At 41.3% G+C, this 18072-nt stretch overlaps 1 pseudogene; it reads right to left on the reverse strand.

The window, feature by feature from the left end:
• Positions 1-7912: 7912 nt before the first annotated feature.
• On the reverse strand, positions 7913-8635 carry LOC144260289 (actin, cytoplasmic 2 pseudogene; annotated as a pseudogene).
• Between the last annotated feature and the right edge of the window lie 9437 nt (positions 8636-18072).

Below are 18072 nucleotides of genomic sequence, written 5' to 3' on the forward strand. Positions count from 1 at the left end.
CGGGAAGCCTGTAGAAGAGGTGGGTATTGCTAAAGATGCCAGCAGTTGCCATCTGGTCTGTGTATACTACTGAAACATCAGTTTTGCTGGTTGCTATATCTGGGCTATGTCCTTTAATAATAGGAAGAAAAACATAACGAACACTCATCATGTGGAAACCAAACTGAAAGAATTCGGGTAGCCAGGGTTGGGGCCACATTGGCAATTTGCTAGGAGCCTGAGGGCTGCAGGTAATTTGCATAAAAGGTTTGAAAATTGCTGCCATCTTGATCTTTAGTCGGCTGGCCACGTCTCTAAGTCCCAGCATGCCTTGCTCCACTTTGATCCAGGTGGCTTTGATCTAGATGGAACATGTAATTACCAAGGGGCTGTACCTCTTCAATAAGAGAAGTGGCTCAGCATTGTACGCAGTATTGCAGACCGCCGAAATGATGAGTTTGCCTGCAGAAAGACTTTTAAAAAAATATTATATTGTATTTTTTGGTCTGTCTTTTGATTTTTTTTTTGAGCCCCCTCTGCCCAGGCGTGTGAGTGACAATTAGTGTTGCCTACTCTTCCAAATGTATAGAATGAGGTGATTTTAGCCCCACATCTGCCCATCCTCTCAACCTCCAAATCAAGCCTGTACCCCTGCTCCCCACATCGGTTCTGCCTCCACATCAGTTCTGTCCCCCAGCCTCAACTCTGCTCCTCCTGCAGTGCATGGGACTCTTCACCCCCCCTCTTCCAGTCCTGCAGGGAGGAGGAAGAGGTGCAGGGTGGATTCCCCTTTTCCCTCCTTCCAGGCTAGAGGGGGCAGCTCTTCATCTCCCTCTCCCCCTTCCCAGGGCTGACATTGCAGGGAGGAAGAGGGGAGGAAGGAGGAGCAGAAGAGCCCTCCTTTTGCACATAGGGGGGTGGGGAGAGCAGAACTGCCCTGAACTGCTGGGTTCTTTTTGCTCCCTCCTCTTTCCTCTCCTGTTCGGTTCCTGAATGGAGAGGAAACCTCTGCCTCCTGCTGTTTCCCAGGAGGCAAGGAAGTGGGGAAGGCAGCCGGTCAGAAGAGGCTTGCCCTCTCAGGCAGGGCTGCAATTTGCCTGAGGGCTGGAGCTTCTTGTGTCATCCTGAGACTCAGACTCATTCCAGCACCAGCTGAAATCCCTTGACTTGTGAAAAAAAAAAAATCACAGGGTTGGCAATATAAAACTGTATAGGCCTGCATCTCTTGGAAAGAAGGGATGCCAAGTGTGGTAATTTTTCTGTGCAAGCCAGACATTGTCTTTGTCCTCTACATGCCAGATATGTCCAGTCTAGGTGTTTCAGATCATCTAAGTGTGAATGGCTTTTAGTTTTCAGTATCTACCTCTCTGATAGTTACATGCTTTTAAAGGCTAGATGTGCTGTTTTACAGTAATGCAGTTCCAGGCCTGAGTTAAACATTCCTCAGTGGTGCGAAGAGACTGTCTCCTTTCCTCTGTTTATTGCTCTGTAGAGGCTTGGGTGAATCAGTGTCCTGCACAGAAACCCTTTTGTATTTTTTTAACCAGTTTAGTAATGAAAAAACAGCGTGTGCCTTTTCAATAGAGATAACTGTTATCTCTTATAAAAGTCTACATAAGTGTAAGTAATTGCCTGCACTTGGCTCTGTTACAGTGGAAAAGCTGTGATCAGCAAACTCATATTGGACTGTGCATGTAAAGGGAAGTTATTGAATGATATGGGGACATGTTGGAGTTAATCCTTGTAGTTCTTTCTTTCCTATCTTATTTACACTGCTTTGAAAGTCTTTTATAACTAACTGGTGTCTTGGGAGGGAAGGGAAATACCATTTTGGTATGTACACTTTAAAGTCATCGAGCAAAGAAAGCTTTGCTTGGATTGGATTTAAGAAAAACAGATGTACTTGCTGTATATCAATCAGGCTTCCTTTGTTCAGCATTTACGTTCTGAATCTGTTTCATGAATGAACATAAAAGATAATCTGAGGTTGAGTTTGTTTTAGTGGGTTGGGTCAGTATAAACTAAAGCAAAAAGTAAATTTCTTTTTTGATACCTCCCCCCCAACCCCCAAATCCATTAATGAAATATGAATCATTTCTCTTGTAACTAATTCATGAGTAGCTAGGGCCAAAGTGAACTGTGCCTTTAATAGAAGTTTGAGGAAAGTCAGTTCTCTCCCTTCCCCCCCTCCCCATTTGGCCCAGGGCTGAAAAGAATGCTGTGTGTGTATGTGTATAGAAACGAGAGTCACGAGTCACGTTTGCATTCACATGAACCTTGAAGCCTGCTGCAGCTCTGGTGTGTGCACTGCGACAGAGCTGTCGGTCTTATCACAGGAAGTGTTGCGGAAAACAGTTCTCTCTTTCTTTGCCCAGTTCCCAGAATGTGGTGATTAACGATTCTTCTCTCCTCGAGCCGACCATTCAGATTGGTCTCTGATTGAAAAGAAACTACCAATCATTGCCACTTGATTTGTAGGCTGAGCACAATTTTTTCCCTCCTAAATTAAAAAACCCAAACAACTTAGATTTTGTCTTTTGAAGCTGTACAGTAGATTTCCCCCCCCCCTTAACATACCATATAGAGCAAAATTCTGCTGTCCATACTCAGAGGAACAGTCCCATTGATGCAAACAGGGTTTTTCTTATCATGGGCCACTTTATAAACCCTGAGACACCACTGGAAATATGGAATGACTTTTATTTATTTCAGTTGATTTAGTATGTATGTACAGTAGTCTAATGGTGGTGGGAGTCTGCCCATTGTTTGTAGATAGATTGAATATGAGATTCTGATATAAAGTGTAACTCTTTGTGATATAAAATAACAAACTGGCCCATGTGCAATCTTGGGTGAGTAGCAGTCATATATATCTCTATAATAACAATATGAAACAAATAATTGACAAGAAGAGACATGGATGTATCAAACCAAAATTTAAGCAGTTTTTGGTTTACCCTTTAAAACCTCCTTTTCTGAGCTTTACAGGTATTAGGACACTGTTTCAGAGTTGGTGAAAGTAAGGCTTTTGTGGTACTTGCTAGTCTCACCGATGGTAGGGCAAGTACCATGTGTATTATGCTTCACGTAGCTCTGTGACTGATAAACTCTTCAGGGTTTGTATCAGTACTCTACACAGTCACATTTTCTGTCTCCCTTTCCATATAATCTTGCTCCAACTTTTAATGTCATCAAAAGTAATAACAAAATGAACCAACTGAACTGACTTGCAAATGATTTATTAAAACCAACAAACTGTGGTGTTATGTGCTGAATTGCAAGAGGCCCCTGGTGCGGGGGGGAGGTGGCTCCGCGTGCTGCCCCTGTCCCCAATTGGAGCTGCGGGGGCAGTGCTTGCAGGCACAGGCATCGCAAGGAGACACGCTGTCTCGTTCCTCCCAGGAGTGCGCAGAGACGTGCCAGCAGCCGGCTGCTTCCGGGAGCGGCATAGGGCCATGGCATGCAGGCAGCCTGCCTGAGCCCTGCTGCGCCGCCGGCCAGGAGCCGCCTGTGGTAAGCGCCTCCCGGCCGGAGCCTCCACCTCACACCCCCTCCTATACCCCAACCCCCTGCACCAAACTCCCTCCCAGAGCCTGCACGCCTCACTCTCTCCTGCACTGCAACACTCTGCCCCAGCCTAGAGTCCCCTCCTGCACCCAAATTCCCTCCCAGAAAGAAACTAATATAACAGCTGTTCTAAGATAAGAAGTAGGCTATTTTGAATTAACTATATTCTACATGTTTGAAGACTGAAATGTAACCACAGAACGGCTTCATGTTAATTAAAAGGCAAGTTTAGTACAGCGTTAATAGCCTTGATGCCATAATTGTGATAATTTTGTTTTAAATTAGGAAAAAGACTTGTATACAGGGGCTCACAAAATCTAATAGCCCTGGGCCCACAGGAGAGTCAATCCGGCCCTATATATGACATAATATTAAAAATACTTTAAATCTCAAAGGTTATGTAAAATATTTTTTTTAAAACGCCACTACTTTGCAGAAATATGACATACACTAAAACATTCACTTATGCAATTCTCTACCATCATAGCACAAATAATCACAATCATCGCTGACTAAATGAGTTTAAAATGGGCTGTGCATTAGCCTCCCCTTCATTATTTGGAGCATTCAGCACAAAATCCTAACATCACTTTTAAAAAAAAATACATGAACTTTTTATAAAGCTCGTTAAGCTCATTTGGTGAAAAGTGCTATAGAAATGCAAAGTACTATTATTTTCAGGTAATGTGAATTGTGTACTTTTAAATCTTCCATACTTCTCCCAATTTGGAGTGTGGTATTGAGACAATTTGATCGTATCTCCTTCCACCCGGCCTTTTCTAAATATTGAGCAGAATCCTAATCCTGAACGGCCAACTCTAAAAACTGTAGAGAGTCAGGAAAAATTGTGCAGGGAGTTTATAGAACATGGACAAACATCCATTAGGAAAAAATGGGTCAGATCCTGGAGCTCTTAGTCACTTGAATAAGGGCTGCAGGAATCTGCTCCTATGTTTTGAGACTAATGTACTCTTTTTTTTTTTTTTTAACTGCTTAGAAGGTGCTACAAAAATCAGATCAAATCTAGAAGTCCCATTGCAGTTAGTGAGAACGTTGCCTGAATAAAGTCCTCAGGATTAAATCCTTGGATAATTTTCTCCAATGCCTGTGGCAGAGGAGCTGTAAAACATGACCATATTAGAATAGTAGGGGTTTATGTCTACTTTTGCATAGCCTTAAATGTCTATCTGAGATGTAGGCAAGTGGAGAATTAGGCACACAGAGAGAGAATAATAAGTAACGAGCTGCAAACTACTTTTTTTAAAAAAGTTGACACTGATGCATCCTTTTAAGGTAAAGACCAAAAAGAATCTTTTTAAGTTGACAGAAGGAGATGACTTACTGACGTTATCCAGGGCAAAAGAGATAAGCAAATAAAAATAGTATTCCATTTCTGTGTGATAGCTTGCACAGAGAACAAATATAAAAATGTACTATTACTGTGACAGTGGAGTTGATAAATCAGATGAGAATCTGACCATGGTAATTTCAGTGGGTTCCGGTGCCTCAATCTTGCTATCCGTAATAGGGACTAATGTAAATTGGATCAAAATGGGCCAGAACTAAATTTTATTCAGAGATAACTTATTGAACTTCCTGGTAAAGTGGTAGATATTAGCTGATTGTTAGAGATGTATGTAATTGTTAATAATGTTGTTCTTTGCAACAACTGTAGGTCACCAGAAAATAATTACTTTTGTAAGTCCCAGTGCCCTGAAGTGAGACTTTATTTTGGAGTAAAACCACCCCAAAATAGCATGCTCTCAGAATTAGGTTGCTAGATGTATGTGTGTGTGTTTGTGTTTGTGTTTGTGTGTGTGTGGGGGGGGGGGAGGGCAGCAGGAATGGACGGTGTCCCCAGGAGCTATGGGACCAGTTTAGCACCCCATACCTTTGGCTTCTGTACTGGTTTTGTTTCCATTTTTCATAGATTTTCAGGTCAGAAGGGACCATTATTCTTCTAGACTGTCCTCCTGCCTAATAGAGGCCACAGAATTTCACTTTTGCAGCCTAATGCAGAAGATGGGTGAGTTTACTAGTGTGTCATATAGAAACATGGATTCAATCGAGCAGCCTTTTAATTTGAAGAAAGGGACACCCCTTCCATCCTTCCCTTTTGTCTTATTTATTGTAGTTTGCTTACAATAATGTAAGTGAATTTTATCTTTTTTCGAGGTAGTACTTCCACTTTGTGAGTGGTAGAGATGCTGCTTATAGTCAAATCTGTTTTGTCTCGTTTATTCCCCTTTCTTTTCTTGCGTGTTGACCTCACCTTCTTCTGTCCTCTGATCTCCTCTTCCTTCTCCATTCTATGTCTTTTTATTTCCCCTTCACTTCTCTTTATCTTCTTACACTCCGTTTATCAGTTTTCTTTCACATTCCCCCGATCTTTTCCTTCCATCTGCCTATTCCACCCATGCATGGACATGAAGAACGTGAGGGGTTGGCTGGGAGCAGAGCCTTCTGCAATGAAGGGAATGCAGCATTTGGACTGAATGCCGTGTTCTGTCATGCTTGCAGAAAAGAAGTGCTGCTTCTAGCCGAATGCTTTCCGCGTGGTGGTCTGGACAGCAGTTTTATGGGGTGAGTAGTAGATAATGATTAGGCTTGGCTCAGCAATAGATTTTTTTTCAAGGCAGTGGGATCCTTTCATGATCTGCTTAGAACTAGTACTAATCAAATTCTGGGAGCCCTGATATAATTTCAGATCTGCCTGAGAGTCCTTGAGAATTTACGAAGACAGACAGTGAGACCCTAGTTGGACTGAATACATGCTGAACAATGCTTCATGGTAGGGTACAGAGCTTTGCTACCACTAGGTTCAAATCTAACATTTTCATATCTTATTGATGACAAGTGATTGCCACATGATGACTGTTGGACAGTCTTGATTCCATTGCTGTCAGATGTGCCCACAGTCCAATAACCACACTCTAGCTGGCTCCCAGCGACGACTTGGTTGGCCATCTCAGCAGAGCGGCCAAGAATTGTCAATAAGCTGTCTTTCAATCTTCAGACCTTGTGACCTGTGCTGTACCTATTCTGCATGCAGAGGTCTTGAGTGTCAGTATCTTTCACAAGTGCTAAAAAACAGACTGTCACCCCACATATTAAAAATATCTCCATGTAGCAAAATGAGATGCCAAAAAAATCCCACCGAAGCTAAAAGCATTGGTTATTAAGAAAAATATATCACAAATGAATATTTTTAATTGATATCAGTGCAGCAGAAAGAAAGAGCAATAGCTGTATATCTGATGAAGTGAGCTGTAGCTCACGAAAGCTTATGCTCAGATAAATTGGTTAGTCTCTAAGGTGCCACAAGTCCTCTTTTTCTTTTTGTGGATACAGACTAACACGGCTGCTACTCTGAAACCTATATATTTCTGTCATTTTTGAAGGAAAGAACCTCATAACAAGTCATCATAGTGTTTACAAAACTGTAACCTGAAGAAACAGTGTGAAAGTTGACCAGTTCAAAATGAAATGTACTATAAGCATTTAAAGAATCATCAAGATTTTATCAGTCCACATACATCAAGACTCCTCTGCTGAGCCACCAGCTGTCATCCCTGTCCCTCTTCTCTGTCAGCGTACTAAATTCTGTTGAACAAGCAATGTATTGCAAAAGCCCAGTGAAACTGGATAGCTCAGGACCTTGATATTTTTTTTTTAACTGCATCGCTTTATTTTCCCTTACACAATGATTATTGGGCATTATAATTTCTCAACTGCAGGATGACTTACAAATTTTGGTTTTCTGCTGTCATGTGAGAACATTAAGGCAACATACAAAAATCTTACATAAATTAAACTTGGTGTAAAATTTACATGAGTAAATGCAAAGTTGCAGCAACTCAAGTTGGGTAACTTTTGCCCCAAGGATGTTCTGCTGGGATACAGGAGGGGTAAGAAAATGAAAACTGGTTCATAAGGCTTGGATGTAATGTTTTCCAGACTTGCTAGAAGGGCAGCAACAGGACTAAGTTCTTTGATGAACTCTTCCTACCAGCCTCGCTTTGTGTATTGGAAGTCTGACCTCAAATACCCTGTACAAATCAGTCTCAAGCCCTGCAGAGTTTAAGTGAGATGCCATTAATCAATACTAGCCAGCTACCAGAACTACAGTGTCACAGGCAGATTCTCTTCCACAAATACAAGTTAACCCTAGCATTTTGTCACAGGAGTGATGGCACCTGTATCAAGTTTTAGATAAGATATGTACAGGGTATTATGCTAAAATGTACACCAAGGGACCAGTTAACTTGAATACAGGGTCAAATCAGTGACAGCTCAATCCAGCACCGATGTTTGTCTCAGACACAGACTTTCCAAGGGCAAGTTTCTTTTAAAAGAAGCCTTAATTCCAGTTTTGTGAGGCTAGCATGAAGTGTATAAATTTGCCCAGGCAAACACAGACTAGTGAAAATTCATGCAGCAAATGCTGTGCATCTGCTAGTAGTCCATTTAGAAGCATTTACGGTGGACCATGGATGGGCCAGACTCATCGTATTCCTGCTTGCTGATCCACATCTGCTGGAAGGTAGAGAGGGAAGCCAGGATGGAACCACCGATCCAGACAGCGTATTTACGTTCAGGTGGAGCAATAATCTTAATTTTCATTGTACTGGGTGCCAGAGCTGTGATGTCCTTTTGCATTCTGTCAGCAATTCCAGGGTACATTGTGGTACCCCCAGACAATACTGTGTTGGCATACAGGTCCTTTTGAATATCTACATCGCACTTCATGATAGAGTTGAAAGTGGTCTCAGGAATGCCACAGGATTCCATACCCAGGAAAGATGGCTGGAAGAAGGCCTCTGGACACCTGAACCTCTCATTGCCAATGGTGATCACCTGACCATCAGGCAGTTCGTAGCTTTTCTCCAGGGAGGAAGATGAAGCAGCAGTGGCCATCTCCTGTTCGAAATCCAGTGCAACGTAGCACAGCTTTTCCTTTATGTCACGTACAATTTCCCTTTCAGCTGTTGTGGTGAAGCTGTAGCCTCTTTCTGTCAGAATCTTCATGAGGTAGTCTGTCAGGTCTCGGCCAGCTAAGTCCGGACACAGGATGGTGTGGGGCAGAGCGTAACCTTGGTATTGAGAGGCAGGTAGGATCCTGGCTCCATTGAAATCAGTGGCAAAACTCCCATTGACTTTAATGGGGCCGGGATTTCACAGTTTTTTTTATCTCCAAGGGCCTGATTCAGAGCCCATTGAAATCAACAAAAAGGCTTTCATTGACTTCACTGGAGTTTGGATCAGGCCTTTGCCTCTGGCTGAACATCAGCTTTGTTTGTTGGTGACCAGAAGTCACTTGGTATCTGTTTAGTGGCCGGTGTGAAGTGGATAGGAAACTAAACTTACTGTCTCTAGACATGGTCTGTCCAAGTCATGACCGAGGTCAGGTAATGTCAGTTAAATAATTCATTCAAATATTTTCCGTTTTAAAAAATCCTCACATTTTTCCCATTGTTCAACTAGCTCTAGTTGAGGTGCATTGGCAGGGCAATGAGAGGAAGATTGCAGTGCTGTGTGCTATATATCTTCTGTGCATAAGTAGAAGAGTAAAGAACTAGCAGTCCCGTACTAACTTGCCTTTATAAAAAATAGAGATTTGCAAGAGCTGTGCTGAGTGTGTCATATACACATACACAGATGATGCAACTTACTCACACTACTGAGCAAAGCTGGCAAGTCTAAATTTGTGGATCTTGTTCTTAACACAAGCTTTCAATGTGATACCTATAATGTTACAGATGAAAAAAAAATTATATGTGATTATATTTCCTTCACCGTAGTGGAAAGATTGGTCTCTTGAGGCTAGTTGATTGCCCGGAGATGCAAAAAGTAACTCAGAAAAAAAATAAAAAAAATTATTGCCACTTAACGCTGAAGAAAAAACATTTTGCGTATGTATTACTATAAAAGAATGGCAGGGTTGTACACACTGGAGGAAAGTATGTGTTTGTTCTGTTTCGAACTGTTGCGGAAATTCTGTGCAGTGTGCCACTCTGCTCAAACTGGTTCATGTATCCGTTTTGTTAGATGCCCCAAATCTAGCTGTGTCAAATTAAGAGAAAGTTTTTGTTTGGGAGTGGTAGTGGGGAAGGCATGTAAAATATAGATGGCAAAGCTTCCAATATGGTTTATCTAAAACACTGTTATTATTTATTGGACATCAAAACATAATTAGTGCTTTTCAAAACACGGAGGAAGACTTGGCCTCTTCCCTCAAGAGCTTACAGTTGAAACAGACAGGCAGCACAATTCGACAACAAAAAAACTGGCTGAGTATTACAAAGCAGTGGGGTTTGTTTGTTTTGTCTATGAATGGTAGTGGGGTGGGGAGTTAGGAGCACTGGGCTGTTCTACACCTAGACTGGTAGTCTTGGGTAAATTAGTTCACCTTCCTGCCTCAGTTTCCTCATCTGTAAAATGGGGATAATAACACTTACCCACCTACCTCTCAGGAGAGTTGTGAGGGTTAATTAGTTAATGCCTGTACAGCACTTTGGGTGCACCTAGTGCTATAAAATGCTATGTATGATCATTTTAGTGGTGAGAAGAGTTGATATATATAGCATAACTTTGTTACTGACTGCAACCGTTCAAAAATTAGAGTCAGCCCCACTCAAAAAATCATGAAATTTGTCTTAATAATCATGAGACTTAGAAAATAATTTTTGGAATTGTCTTTATTTGCCCTCTGGGTTGTGAATCTTCAGTGTTTGTTTTCAAGCTTTTCTGTGCGACACTGAAGGCTAGAGACTTTTTTTTTTTTAATTGAAAATTGTCACTCTCCTATAATCATTTGACTCCAGGAGCTCGGGCTCTAAGAAAATGACACAATATTGTGAGAGGTTTCAGAGTAGCAGCCGTGTTAGCCTGTATTCGCAAAAAAAAAAAAGGAGGACTTGTGGCACCTTAGAGACTAACAAATTTATTTGAGCATAAGCTTTCATGATGAAGTGAGCTGTAGCATGAGAATATTTCAATGTGTGGTGGACTAATGTTAGTAGGCCTCACAGAAGTAGGAATTTGAATAAGGGGAGAGTTAATCTTTGGTTTATCATGTGCCATAGTGGATATTACACAAACCATATGTTCCAGGAGTGGGAGCTCTTTTTAGAAAAAAATCTTTCTATCTTAGGGGTGCATATCGCCTGCATTATTGGAGTGTCTGAGCACCTCACAATCTTTCAATGCATTTAGACTTGAATTTAGATTCGGTGAGGTAGGGCAGTGCTATTATCCCCATTTTACAGATAGGAATTTGAGGCACAGAGAGGCTAAAAGAAGCTCAAAGTCACCCAGGAAATCTCTGGTGGAACAGGGTGTGTGGTGGAATGCAGGTTTCCAGAGTCTTCGACTAGTGCCATAACCACTGGCCCGTCCTTCTTTTTGTAATTAAATTATATTTTATGAAAGCATAAAAATGAAATGAAAAAAAGCAAAAAAAAAAAAAAAAAAAAGCAACTCCAGACCAAACCAGAGAGAAGTGTGCCCTTCATTTCAGGAAAGCTCAGAATGCTCTCAGGAAGCCTAGGCAAGACACCAACAATGTGTTGCACCCAGCACTTGAGCTCCTGCACGGATTTCAAACTGATTGAAACGCAGAGACCAAACTTCTAGAACTCTGCATTGCTGGGATGTGACTGTACAGCATTGTTGACTCATGTCTTAAAACTGGTTTTCTTTCTGAGTGTTTTCATTACTTTCCCACTTTTGTTAACCCTTGAATATTTATAGTTACAGGAAGCAGTGCAGCGAAGGTGTAAGGAAACCGCTGTCTAGTGCTTTCTTGTGGGTTCTGTTAATCCGGACTTCATAGTTATTCAGTACAGTTTTGCTGTATGAGTTTGCACAGTATGTTGACCATTTGTCTAATCCTGATTCCTAAATTAATGACACTTCTTCACTTCTTGATGTTGCATTATAGCGTTCACTCACCAGCCCCAGGAGAAGGAGACATGACTTCTTTTTGACCAGTTCAGGGTCTGACGTGAGCATGAATATGGTACTGTAAAAACATGATAGAATGGGAATATGGCCCCGGGAAGACTTTCAAAGGCTGATTAACAGCTGTTTGCTTGTAAAGAGGATTACACATGTTAGCCGTGAAGCCCTACAAGTACAATTAAACACGTGTACTTGAAACACAAATAAAAATTCTAGACCTCATGCAAACCCTTACCCTGACAAGTCTGTGGCTAAAATGAAAGGAATCTGTCTTTTGTTATCCTTTCCTGTGCTGTATGTAATGTGCAAAATCAACATGTGCAGTGCTTTCCCCCCCCCTCGCATATACTTCTTGGGAAGGGTATCAAACTCCAAACAGAGTATAAGCTGAGAATTATGAAACTTTGGGCAAACACACTACTCATTTTTGGGTTTTGGTAGATCTTGATTTCATTGCCTGCCATGGGCTTACTCTCGCACACTGTCAGTTGGCCTATTGCGGTACATATGCTTTTTCTGTTGCCACACCATGTGGTTTTTAATAAGTTTCCCAGGAAATCACTGCAGTATTTCTGTCTATAATTGAGCTTCAAGTCCCTGCAAACCTTATGTTGTCTTCTCTGCTATTCAGATAATTCTACACACAAGATCAGGTGTAAGTGTAAGCAGACTGCCAACATGGCAGAGCTGTCACAAAGAAGAGAACTTCGTGCAGTGGAGATAGCACCTCAAGTGTCCTGCAGGCTAACCATCTAACCCTATTTTTGATTGGCATTATTGAAGCAAGAATACCACCTTGTTAGCAGGCACAATGGGAACAAAACATGGCTATGCATACGTGCATCAGCATGCATCTGGCGTGAATCTTAATAGCAAGCTTCCTGGCCACAGATGTTGAACTGTTCAAATCTCTTGAACTTCATTGGATAAGGTTAAGGGAAGATGCCAGAGCTACTATCATTCAAAGGCAGGTTAATAGAAATCCAAACATAATACTATAGCTTTTAGGACCATAGGGGCTCCTTTTTTTGTCTAGTGTATTAAAGCCTGCCTGGGAATTGTGTGGTTCATGTATGATAGAGAGAGAAGTCTTTTTTGGGGAAAAAAATCTCCACCCCTCTTTTGGTGGGTGCAGTAGATTCTCACAGGAGTGGTTGTGCAGGAGACCAGAATATCATACACAGCACTCATGCAGACTGCACTTTTGTGACTACCATGTGTATGTATATTTAATCTCTCTATGTGATAAATTTATGTATGCGCTTACACTCTTGTGTCTTACACACTTACACACAGGTGTCTTATGGCATTAAGATTTTATCAGCATGAATTTAGGGTGTTCATATTACTCACAAATGGAGAAGCCACAGATGAGTGATGATGGTAGTTCCCAGTCCCTTTGTGCTACACTATTATTTATTCTCCCTGTGCATAATATTTAAATTCAGTTAGTCCAGTTTTCATCTCTCTTTGCTTGTAATGAATGCATGAATCCAGCTGTACCAGGTCAGGAGGGAGAAGAAAATTATAGCTAAAACTAATCACAAAAAAGTATTGTAACTGTTATGAAGTAAAATTTCTATAGATAAAATATCACAGATTTAAGGTCCTCTGTCAGTTAACCAAACAATTCTAGAAGTTGGACTCTCTCTTTTCATTTCTAATGGTATAAAGATCACATATTCAGGCCGCATGGTTTATCAGCTGTAAGTATTACAGGACTAATTATTGCCCGTCCTTTACCTGCACATTGTTGTGGGGATGAGACCTTTTTTCTGTCAAGTTCTTAAAAAAATGGTAGCTGTTTGAAAGTGCTCAGAGATTTGGAAAATTTAGTAGTCCCATCAGAGATGGATTAGTGGGCAGAGTGCAAACAACAAAAGATTATTGAATGGCTGGCACCTATCTGATCAGGATGACATGACGGAGCCTCACTCAACCGAATTGCATTTGGCAGTTCTTGTAGTTCAGCTGCTATCTTGTCGCATCTGTGCTGAACTCAGCTTCTCCACCTAATTGACTGAGTTAATTTGTAGCCTGGATCTTCGGGTACATCCCAAATTCCTTTGCACGAGTTGCAACGCTACTTCAAAGGATTCAGAGTAACAGCCGTGTTAGTCTGTATTCGCAAAAAGAAAAGGAGTACTTGTGGCACCTTAGAGACTAACCAATTTATTTGAGCATGAGCTTTCGTGAGCTACAGCTCACTTCATCAGATACATACCGTGGAAACTGCAGCAGACTTTATATATACACAGAGAATATGAAACAATACCTCCTCCCACCCCACTGTCCTGCTGGTAATAGCTTATCTAAAGTAATCGTCAGGTTAGGCCATTTCCAGCACAAATCCAGGTTTTCTCACCCTCCACCCCCCCACACAAATTCACTCTCCTGCTGGTGATAGCCCATCCAAAGTGACAACTCTTTACACAATGTGTATGATAATGAAGTTAGGCCATTTCCTGCACAAATCCAGGTTCTCTCACTCCCTCACCCCCCTCCAAAAACCCACCCCCATACACACACAGACTCACTCTCCTGCTGGTAATAGCTCGTCCAAACTGACCACTCTCCAAGTTTAAATCCAAGTTAAACCAGAACATTTGGGGGGGGGGGGGGAGGAAAAAACAAGAGGAAATAGGCTACCTTGCATAATGACTTAGCCACTCCCAGTCTCTATTTAAGCCTAAATTAATAGTATCCAATTTGCAAATGAATTCCAATTTAGCAGTTTCTCGCTGGAGTCTGGATTTGAAGTTTTTTTGTTTTAAGATAGCAACCTTCATGTCTGTGATTGCGTGACCAGAGAGATTGAAGTGTTCTCCGACTGGTTTATGAATGTTATAATTCTTGACATCTGATTTGTGTCCATTTATTCTTTTACGTAGAGACTGTCCAGTTTGACCAATGTACATGGCAGAGGGGCATTGCTGGCACATGATGGCATAAATCACATTGGTGGATGTGCAGGTGAACGAGCCTCTGATAGTGTGGCTGATGTTATTAGGCCCTGTGATGGTGTCCCCTGAATAGATATGTGGGCACAATTGGCAACGGGCTTTGTTGCAAGGATAAGTTCCTGGGTTAGTGGTTCTGTTGTGTGGTATTTGTGCAGGAAATGGCCTAACTTCATTATCATACACATTGTGTAAAGAGTTGTCACTTTGGATGGGCTATCACCAGCAGGAGAGTGAATTTGTGTGGGGGGGTGGAGGGTGAGAAAACCTGGATTTGTGCTGGAAATGGCCTAACCTGACGATTACTTTAGATAAGCTATTACCAGCAGGACAGTGGGGTGGGAGGAGGTATTGTTTCATATTCTCTGTGTATATATAAAGTCTGCTGCAGTTTCCACGGTATGTATCTGATGAAGTGAGCTGTAGCTCACGAAAGCTCATGCTCAAATAAATTGGTTAGTCTCTAAGGTGCCACAAGTACTCCTTTTCTTTTTACTTCAAAGGAGGTGCTGTTGTAGCCTATGCAAATAATTTTCAGGGTTTTCTGAGACTGAAGGGGCCAGTGAACCTAGAAATTGTGTTAGTAAGTCACTTGCTGTATTTGTGAGATACATCCCAGTGCAGTTGGATCACCCTTATATCATTGCTGTATATTTGTTCAATCTGGGGAGGTACTGAACTAGGTGGGGTGGAGGGATAGCTCAGTGCTTTGAGCGTTGGCCTGCTGAACCTAGGGTTGTGAGTTCAGTCCTTGAGGGGGCCGTTTGGGGATCTGGGCCAAAAATTGGGGATTGGTCCTGCTTTGAGCAGGGGGTTGGACTAGATGACCTCCTGAGGTCCCTTTCAACCCTGAGATTCTATGAGGCAAGAAGACAACTCTAAGGAGGGAGAATGGAACAGAGTGGCAAGGATTGCTGTGTGTGGAGAGGTTTTTTTTGTGAGAGGTAGGGCATAAGGAGGGGTGAAAGGTGGTGTTTGTTCTGCTCAACCATTTAAAGGAAATGATTTTATATATATACACACACACACAACATGAAGTACATAGAACTGCTGTTGATGGACTATAGTTATAGCTAGTCTCCTTGGATTGAAAAAGTGTCCTCCAGTGGATATAATTATGTCCAATTTTGGTCTCTCTGTGCTCAGTGGACTACAGTTTTCCACTATAAACCTCAACCCGAGTCTGTAAGCACTAGTGGTGGTAATGTTATGTGTGTGTATATATATATTGCAGTGTGGATTTTGCAACCTGTGTTGTCTTTACATTTGTGGAAATAACATATTTAGCTCTCAGAGAAATCAATATTTTAAATCAATTTTTAAAACTTCTTTGTATCTGTTTTATGATCTTGGCAGATTACCAGGGTTTAAATTAAAGTTCTGTATTGTAGAGGGTAATGTGAGGACTTTTGGCACTATACCCCTTCATGCAATAAAGAATCAAAGCCAGGAGTCAGAAATCTTCTATCAAGAGCTAAAAGCTAGATTCATAAAATCACTTACTTCAGTGTTATGAGATTTTCCCATGGAAAGTTCATGTGGGAGTTGGGCAGAAAACGATTCAGAAACACTTTTTTTTCCCACTCTATATATTCTTCCAGCAATCAGTAAGCTGAAGTTGGCATCACTTGCCATTGGAAGATGGACACAAGAGCACACTGCTTGAAGCCACTGTAATAACCATATCACATGTTTACAGCAGAGTTTTTAAGAGTCTGTGTTTGCTTTGCTTCCCCAGGAGAACCAAAATGGTGCTACAGAAATTATATACTGTATTGAAAACGCACACTCTATTTAACCCTGAGGGCACCCACTTCTTCACCTCCTCAAAAATTCTTCTCTGTCGTGAGGTATCTTCATAACCAAAAATTATTATGGCTGTATGCCTCCTTGCCTTCCCCCCAAAAGTATGTTACTGATTTAACACTGATTAAGGAGAAACCACCTAACAGCGAACACATTTCTATTCCCTTTGACTCCTGTGTTTCTCTAAGAAAGTGGCTCTGTTTTTTTGGCGTTAGTATGGGTGCTTTGTGATATGTGCTACAATGGAAATTGTTTTCCAGTCGATAATGCTGATCCCAAATGCAAGGTAGCTCACCAATATCTTGGCTAAAACTAATATTGGGTTCCAATGTCAGCTCTCTAATTTCTGACAAATGGCCAAGCTTTCTTGATTAGGCATAACTGCTGTTTTATGTAGGGAACACACAAACCAATTTTTTGTTGTGTTTCTGCTGCTGCTGTTGTCCCCCAGTCACAAGGGAGAGTTGCGTCATTTGTGCCCACTGCAAAAGCAGAATCTGACTTATTTGTATTAACGTAGAGTACATTTTCACAAGGGACATAAAATATAAAATTGTATAATATAATGCTGAACAGGCCTCCCTCCTTGCTTGACACCCAAATCAAATAGAGCTGAAAATCGTATCAGTCATTGCCATAGCAAGATCAGAGTTAATAGACGATTCATTCCAAATGGATAGAAAATCTTTATATCGATTGCCAAACATATCCCATTTAAAAAAAATCTAAATTCTTAAATCTATTATGAAATAAAACAGTCTGTGATGGGAATGTATGGCTATGGGATATATGTTAACTCCCAGCATGTGGGGGAAATAATTGGAATAGGGAAACTTAATAGTTTTGTAAACTTTGTGTATCTAGAGCCATTATATATATATATATATGTTCAATTTGCTGATCAAAGCATCAAAATAGCTTATAGATTTAATAATATCTCCAGTTAGTGTTAGCGTATGGAAATTGGAAAGCATGGAACAGCATTAGCTATCCATTCTTACCAACATTACTCTGCCTGTAGATTTGCATTTTTGTTGTTTTAAAAGAACAGATAGAAAAATGAATCTTCTGTCGCCCCTTCCCCGCATTCTTTGAATGTGAGTTCTCTTGAGCATGCTCAGGCAAGAGTAAAACTACACAGTAGGGGAATATCAGAAGCTTTGAAGGTGCAGCTCAGTTTGCATAAGCCCCCTAAACAAGCTGCCAAAGTCAGCTCTAATGTAAGTGTGCTTGACTCCCATTGCCCTCACTTGTCCTATCCATACATTTTGTGTCTGCAAGCCCAGGTCAGCAATCTTGTAAGAAGGGGTGGTTTTGTGAGCTTTTTGGTACTTTTGCTGGAAAAATACCATGAGAATATCCTTTCCCATGGCATTTTGGCATTTCTGCTTCTGGTCCAGGCTGGATATAGGAAAGATACAGAAGTGAACAGTCTCCCCTGTGTCTCTTTCCCTCTCTCCACTTTTGGTCTGTCAGGAATCCCACCCTTGATACCCTGTTTGTTTCTTTCTTCCACTCCCGTCTTCAAACTGAATTTAGCTGAACTTTTATGAAATCTCAGCCAATACTCATCCCGTTCTTCCCTTACTTCCTTTCCCCTCAGAAGGTTTTGTTTCAGTTTGGGTTTGGGGTGAAAGTCTGGGTGTGACCTTATTTTATCTGTGCCAATTCATCCATCCCTAACTAAAAGCTTCCTCCAATTTATTTTTGAGTTTCTTTGCTGCTTTAATTTTTTGGCTCCCAGTTTTCTCTCTTGGATGCTCAAACTCATCAGATTTTGGAGACAGCGTATCAATTC

This window comes from Eretmochelys imbricata, chromosome 2 (assembly GCF_965152235.1).
Source record: "Eretmochelys imbricata isolate rEreImb1 chromosome 2, rEreImb1.hap1, whole genome shotgun sequence".
Classification (NCBI taxonomy): Eukaryota; Metazoa; Chordata; order Testudines; family Cheloniidae; genus Eretmochelys; species Eretmochelys imbricata.